Source organism: Haemaphysalis longicornis, unplaced genomic scaffold (assembly GCF_048455015.1).
Source record: "Haemaphysalis longicornis isolate Haplotype H1 unplaced genomic scaffold, Haemaphysalis longicornis Haplotype H1 scaffold_10, whole genome shotgun sequence".
Lineage (NCBI taxonomy): Eukaryota > Metazoa > Arthropoda > Arachnida > Ixodida > Ixodidae > Haemaphysalis > Haemaphysalis longicornis.
Window position 1 is genome coordinate 152,673,883 of NW_027526204.1, and position 7,444 is coordinate 152,681,326.

Consider the following 7,444-nt stretch of genomic DNA (forward strand, 5'->3'; position numbering starts at 1 on the left):
GAAGCTCTGCAGAGCTCCGATAATGAATGTAGCTGAGTCTTGCATCGTGTACACTGCGGGGAAAGTTCTCGACTGCGGACCAGTGAGGGGGGAAATGGGTGTTTATTGTCCGAAAGGACTCAAACCAAGTGTTCCGCAGGCCCTCCGCTGTCCGGACGGGCTTTTTCGGGCATTCTCATCCTCTCGCTGCGCGAAAACGACCCTCACGCACTCTTTTTCTCCCCTGTTAATGGCTCGAGATCCTCACGTGACCACGGCATCGAAGTTCGAAAACCCGGTTTGGGGCTCAGCTGAAGTCACGCTTGCTGCACCTCAATTCCCCTGCTCACGCGTATGGCCCTCAAACACATGACTATCAAACACCCCGCCTTTCCTCAGCCTTGGCTTTCCTCGATGTCTCTCCGAAGTGAGAGACGCGCGCGTTTGGCCCGCGTTTGGCAAGCGGTTGATTGTAGAAGGGGTACCCGAGATATTCCGCTCGAAACAACACCCACGTGGCCGCATTTTGGGTAAGTGGCTATTTTTTATCTTCAGCTGTTAACGGCAGGAGCATCAGAATAGTGATGACGCTGCACTGCCCTAAATTTTCGTTTCTTTAGGCATTTCATAGACACACTGCTAACTGGGGCACCAAAATACGCATCCTCGGAAGGCATTTTTTTCGGCCTACACAAACTTTGTACACTCATTCGACGGCTAGGGGTGAGCGTTTGCCTATGCCCTAAAATTGCGTTCGCCACCCAGCCTCGGTAATCACGGGATCAATTACGCGATGTGGGCAGCACTTACGTTTTTCCGGCTCGCCATTAAGGGCCTCAAGTACCACTTCAGGCCCTATAAAAGAAGCCTCGGGGAATGGTGGCGGCCAGAAATGGAGCACTTAGTCCTGTTTTTTTATTATTATTTTCGTTTTCGTTGTAGTCTGTTTGGAGAGGGTTTTGCTGCATAAATTCGTCTCAATAATTTCAGGACGTATGAGCTGTTAGATTAGCCGGCGCTGATAAACTGACGAGATCATCAATAAAGGCGAACCGGTTGATCAAAATTCATTCGGTGAAGAAGATTATGGACGAGACTCGAGCGATTAAGATGGCTGCTTGCAAGAGTGCATTTTACTCCTCGCGGATATCCGGCGTATGCTGATGATCGAAGACGACGACAAGCAAGAAGCAACGCTTGGAACGAGTCGATCGAGTGCAGTGTCTAGCAGAGCTTGCCTGACCCTCGCAATTCCCTGCTTCGTCGTTGCAGCTCCAGTTACTAGCCAACGGTCACTGGAGCCTCGTCTCAGCCTTTGAAAAGTCTAGTTGCCCTCGACAAGCCGTTGTTCAGAGCGACCGTCTACAGAGGCTCTCTAGCGAAGAACCAACGCACATATACCACCATGAAGGGTATCAACAGAGATGGAAACAAAGTGCTCGTGTGTCAGCTAGTGATGATTTTGCAGAGATGAAACGGAATCACTGCAAACAGTCCAGGTTTCTGTCAGGAAGGAAGGTCACGCCCACCTGGACCGATTGGAATTGCCAAGGGCGCCCGTCTCGTGCAATGCGCTACTTGGCAAGCGCTGCAAGTCATGAGAAGAAGCTGCGTTTTAATAAGTTTGCTTGGAGCCAGGAATCGAGGTGCTGCATCACAGTTGGGGCGAGGGAGTCTGTCATCCCGCTCCCCTTCCTTGCGTTAGTTAGGAGAGCAATGAGGACAGGGATCCTGAGAATTACCCGGGCAGAAGACGCTCACGCGGAGCCGTACAACACGGAGCATTTGACAGCGCACCAGTAATGCTTCCACCTTAAAAAAGCCAACTACTTCGATCACGTTACCAAAGGCTGCACATCGCCAAGGCATCACTAAATCTCAATAATTTCAGGACGTATGAGCTGTTAGATTAGCCGGCGCTGATAAACTGACGAGATCATCAATAAAGGCGAACCGGTTGATCAAAATTCATCGGTGGACTGACTTATAATTAAAATGCGAGGTATGCGAACCCTTTTGCAGCCAATATGGCTGTCCGATAGCGTTCCATAGTGTTAGTGTTACTTAAAGCAGGTCAACGGATTAAGAAGTGGACCACGAAACCGTGCCGGCTGGTGCAAGAACAATGAATTGGCTAGTTTAAACTGAACAAATGGGCGGCGTTCGGACATCACCTGCACTCACCGCCCGTCTTCTTGCCGTGACCTTGAGCACTGCTCCTTACTCGGCCCCACAGCGATTCAATTCCAGCGCCTTCAAAGCCCCCTGTTCCAATTTTCTGCCTTGCCCTGCTGGGCTCTGCATCCGTGAAAGGGGTGCGGCAAACTACCCACGTCGCTAACCAAACCAATAAAGTGGTATCAAACTACAAGCTACCACTAGTAGTAGTAATTGCGCATCCACGGGTATGAAACACCAAATTATGCCGATAAATAGTAAATATTCCACCACCATTTCAAAAAGAAACCATCTCACATTACACCTTCGTCTGTAAACTTCACAGACTACACTCTATTTAAATCCACTCCTAATTGATGTCGCTGTTGTTCCTACATTTTGATGTTGTGAAGCGAAAAATTGGGTTGTTACCGCAGACGGGCTGCGAAACGTGCAAAAAAAAAAAACAAAAAAAAAACAGGATTTATGGATGAAACAGGATGAAACAGGAGTGTTCAATGTTTTTGCATACCGTGGTGACGGGGGTGGCATCACGCTCACCTTATAGAGCAACAACAATAAATGATGGATGAGCATGAGAAGAGATGCCATCCGAAAGATTAGCGAAACAAGTTGATGTCAGTGAAGCGCCTTTGGGGGAGACGAAGGGGTCACGAAGACGCTTACTTACCACTGAGACTGCTGCTTCTGAGAATCCGGTAAAACGACGTTCGATGCTTCCAGTGATCGATCAGACCCGTCTGACGTCGCTCAAGAAGGGAACACACGAAGAGGATGTGGCGAACACCAGATAATCCGAACGTCCACGCAAGGAGTTCGCAGAGGAGGGTGGCGCGTCGATGGTTAAAAGCCGCGCAGTTGAAACTGAAGTCATCAGCAGATAACACTGGTGCGCGGAAGGGGTAGGAGCCGCTCGAGGTGGATGGCTGGAATGGGCAGAAAGCAGGTTTTGAAGATTTTGCCGCGACAAAACGGAGTCAGTTGGTACGTGAGTGCCAAATGTTCGAATCTCGTCCGGCTGCAAAGAAATATACACAGCTGTGGGTTTTGTGCAGCGCGAGGAGCAGCTAATATCGAACTGGTAATGTACTGCAGCTGACTAGCTAACACTTGACTGTCCGCAAGCGCTGTGTCAGCATCCACGGCAGCGCCGAACACCAATGCTCCTCTCGATTAAGCCCACGTCGAAGAAGACTTTCTCCGCCCACATGCGGTTGCTGTTTTGCATTCAGTGTGCCGGAAGCAGTTGGAAAGTGCTGCCTGCGGTGAGGGTAGCGCACTAGAACTTCCAGTAGCAGATGGTGCTGAGCTCAACGTTCACGCGCACAGAGCCCGTGTATGGGAGGACGTCACGAGTAGATTCACACACAGTCCACGGAGATGGTGTTAGAAACTTGCATCCACCGGAGAGTCGCTTCAGCTGGCATAATGTCCAGTGACAGAAAACGTTGCGGAAGACGTAGACAGCCCTGGCAGCTAACCACGCGCGCCGACGTTTCCAAGGGCCGTTTGGGAATCCCGTGACACACAAGTCCGCTGGAGACCAAGGTGGCTCGAAGCACTCATGCGGCTGATGGTATCCTTTGGCGCAGCCAAGTGATCCCGGAGAAGAAGAGCAGCAGCGCCGTTCGGAGGCGACAGCTGAGTCGGAGGAGGCCCACTCGTGCGACCGGCGCGGTTGAGTCCGCTGTCGCGATTGAGTGCCGCCGCTGCTCGTGCGCCTTCCGGACCAAGTGGCGGAGGCGCCCACTCCCTTCTCCTTGAGCTCGGCGCGGGAGAGAGAAAACCACACCGGCTTCGCGCGTGGCTTCGCGCCGACCTTTCGTTTTTCTGCCGGCTCTTCGCGACCCTTTTTCTCGTTTTCCCCCTCTTTCTCCCTCCTCGCTGGGGTCGCAGGAATTGTGGCCCGGTGTGCCTGCTGCTGCGAGTGCAGCCGCCCGCTTTTGCGGCGATTATCACCGTCGCTCATTTTGGCATTTTTCTTCTTCTTGTCGTCGCTTTCCCCTGGCACGCGCGGGTGTCGTTGCACGGCGGCTTTCTCTCTCGGGGTCACGGAGGAGCGCCCGTCGCTTTCGCGTGTCACGAGCCTCGGGCCGTCTCTCGTTTGCGGGTGACGCCTCATCGCCGCTCATGCCACACTGCTCTCGAAACGGCGCCTTTTCGTTCGTTCTCCTACTTTGGCGTACGCAGCTGTAACGTAGGAGACCTGGAGGGAAGAGCTCTCAGAGAGCGAGTTGCATAATGGAGTGGTCTCGAGAAAAGCTCTGAACGGAGGCGCAAGAAACACCGCGATATGTCATTCACCGGAGCTGTTTGTTCATTCAGGACGAATAAATGCCTCTCCCAGCGAACTCAGACTGGTCCCTTCAAATGCAATGCCGTGATATATCAACTGTACGTACGTGCCCCGCAAAGCTAGTAAACGGTGGAGCCTCATCCGCAGTTCTTCCGTTTTCGTTCGTCGTTACTGCCACGCGGAACCGCAACGTATAGCGCGAGTGTGATCTGCTTACAAATTCAGACGGGCAGCCGGTTCGCTGTGAAGACTGTTGCCCTGTTTTAAATGATTTTTTTGTTACTTCCTTTTCGAATAGCTCTGTTTGTGCATTGCCACTAATGCCTAGTCGGGATTTTTTACCGATGTATCCAGATACCATTGACGCCGTCGGAGTGCAATATTTAATAACAATCTTAAGTTGTCCTCTTGTTGTGGCGTGGATGAAATTAACCCAAAGTTCCTAAAAATACTGAAGTGTATTCATCAATTTATTTGTTCTTAATTTTTTCGCAATCTATTCAGCGTTCTACTTTGCCGCTTGACTGGAAAGTGAGTAAGGTGGTCCCTTTGCACAAGTCGGGTAACAGAGAGTCTCCTCTCACCTAGAGGCTAATTTCCCTATCCAGAGTCTCTTGCAAACTATTACAGTCAAACTCCGCTACAACGAAATTCACGGGGATCGCGAAAAATTTCGTTGTAGCGAGAATTTCGTTGTCGTGGAAAAATCAGTAAATAAAAAAAACAGGGCAGGCGTCTAACTGGCGTCGTGAACTCTCCCACCTACCTTTTCGTCCCAATGTTGCCAACTTGCTTGGAGCTCGCTCCGCCAAAAATAGCACCCTTTTTTATAGCATAAAGTTTATATCGTAATTTGCGGTCACAACGCGTCTCGCGGCGCTTAGACCAGCGTTGTAATATGCGCGTTGTACTCGTGGAGATCCGCGCAAAAGCAGGCGTCGTGAAATCACAGCGCGGAGTTTATATTTTAATTTGCGGTCACGGATATGCTCAGGATATGCACGACACTCTGGGAGCACTTTATTTCCAAAACTTGAAAAAATCGCTGATTTTTGACTGTTTGCGCTTTCGCACGAGCAACGGGAGAATGCGCTGCTCACAGTCTGCGAGGAGCTGCATGGCGACATCATCGTCATGGGCGCCAAGGAAACTACGTAAAACGTCCAAGGAGTCCATGACCTGCGACGCGGTCACTGACGTCGGGACCGTCGGAACACCATGCCCGACTTCTTCGTCGTCGGATGAATCGGCGGCGGCGGCGGAGGCGGCGCGAGCACTCTTGAGGATCTCGGCATCACTCAGCTCCTCGTAGACGATCACGTCCGCGTCGGCATTTACGTAGTCGCTTAATGCTACGTTCTCAGGAACAATGCCGGCTTCCTCGAGAGCTGCCCATGCTTCGGCCGTTGTCGCGTCTTGCCCCGGTCCAACGTCGTCGGCAGCTTGTGCATCGTCACTTGAACTGCACATCTCTTCGGGTCGAAACCCCGCGTGCGCGAAACAGTTCTTCACAACTTCACCCCGCGTCGACATCCATGCAGCGGCCAACATTTGTACAGCCATGTATACGTCAACTTTGGTGTCGCGGCCATGCTCGGTGTTCAGGAGGATTCGCTGAAGGAGCCTTGACCGGTATGCGTACTTCACGCTGTTGATCACGCCTTGATCTAAAGGCTGGATCAGCGAAGTGCAGTTGGGCGGGAAAAACTTCAGCTCAACGTTCGTCAGCTTGACGCTGCCGTCCAGGCGATGCGCTGAAGAATTGTCCAGCAGCAAGCAAACACTGCGGTCTTGCCTTTTCATCTCATTGTCAAAAGAGACAAGCCAGTCAGTGAAAATGACCGGGAAAATTTCGTTGAACCGGGAGAACAATAAAAAAAGTGGTTCGTTGTGGAGGGAGTTTTAATACATTGGGGCCTATGGGATGCGGGCGGGGAATCGAAAAACCTTCGTTGAAGCGGGAATTTCGTTGTAGCGGAGTTCGTTGTAGCGGAGTTTGACTGTATAACATATAATTTCCTCAAATCTTGTCTCATTCCTGTAATTCCTGGAGTCTCATTCCTGGAATCGTGAACTTGCGTAGTTCTCAATCGAGCCTTTGCACCCTATCTCTTTTGTCGTCGCTTCAATGGTCCAGTTATTGATTTCAGAACAAGCTAGTATGTGGACGTCATGCAATATTGGGTAAAAAACGCCTTATATATGCTTCAGACCTGTTGAGCGCGCATAATACACCCGGACGTAATTAAAGTACCATGGCCATAATACCGCTTCGTTTTAAAAGTAACATAAATTAACCTCTGTTTTTTTTGCATCCGTTCTGCATCTGTGACAGCCTAGATTCCTATCAACCCAGTGAGCAGGCTGAATTAGGGAAAGGATGCCCAAAAATAGCTTGCATCTACGTCGTCAATCAAGTGACAGGAAAATCCGCAGAGCATGATAAGCTCTTTACATGGCATGGTGTTCACTGAATCAAACGAGAAAGCGTTTGATTCAGTGATCACCGCAGCAGTGCTGGAACCATTGAAACACAAGAGGCTAGAGGAGAACTACATAAGACTCCTAGCTGACACATATAAAAGGATGTACGGGAAAAATAATCCTTCAAAAGCAAAGCGAGAAATTTACGATCCGTCAGGGCGTACGACAGGGCGATACAATCTTGCTAAAGCTGTTCACAGCTTGTCTAGAGGCCTGGGCAGCTTGACTGGGGAAACGCAGGATTTAGAATACTTGAACTAATCTTGCTAAGCGAGTCTGCTTGAGGAATTGAATTCAGAAAGCAAGGCCGTGGGCTAAAATAAATTTGAATAAAGTATGAAGAAATTATAAATAAACATGCCAGAAGCGCCCTGTTCAGCATATGTAACAAAACGATATAACAAGTAGAATATTATTACTGTAGTTCGGTCAGGTCGTGTGTACTGATTCCAACCGTGAGAAAGAAATCCGGCGCAGAATAAGGTGCACTCGGCAGAACAGGGTACA

General features: G+C 50.2%; 1 protein-coding gene across 1 annotated transcript in view; it reads right to left on the reverse strand.

Moving 5' to 3' along the window:
* Positions 1-3,887, reverse strand: part of LOC144159678 (uncharacterized) — a 98,684-nt gene extending 94,797 nt beyond the window's left edge. Inside the window, exon 1 of the mRNA XM_077691315.1 lies at positions 2,828-3,887. The gene's annotated coding sequence lies outside the window, so the exon portion shown is untranslated. The remainder of the gene's footprint in view (positions 1-2,827) is intronic.
* Between the last annotated feature and the right edge of the window lie 3,557 nt (positions 3,888-7,444).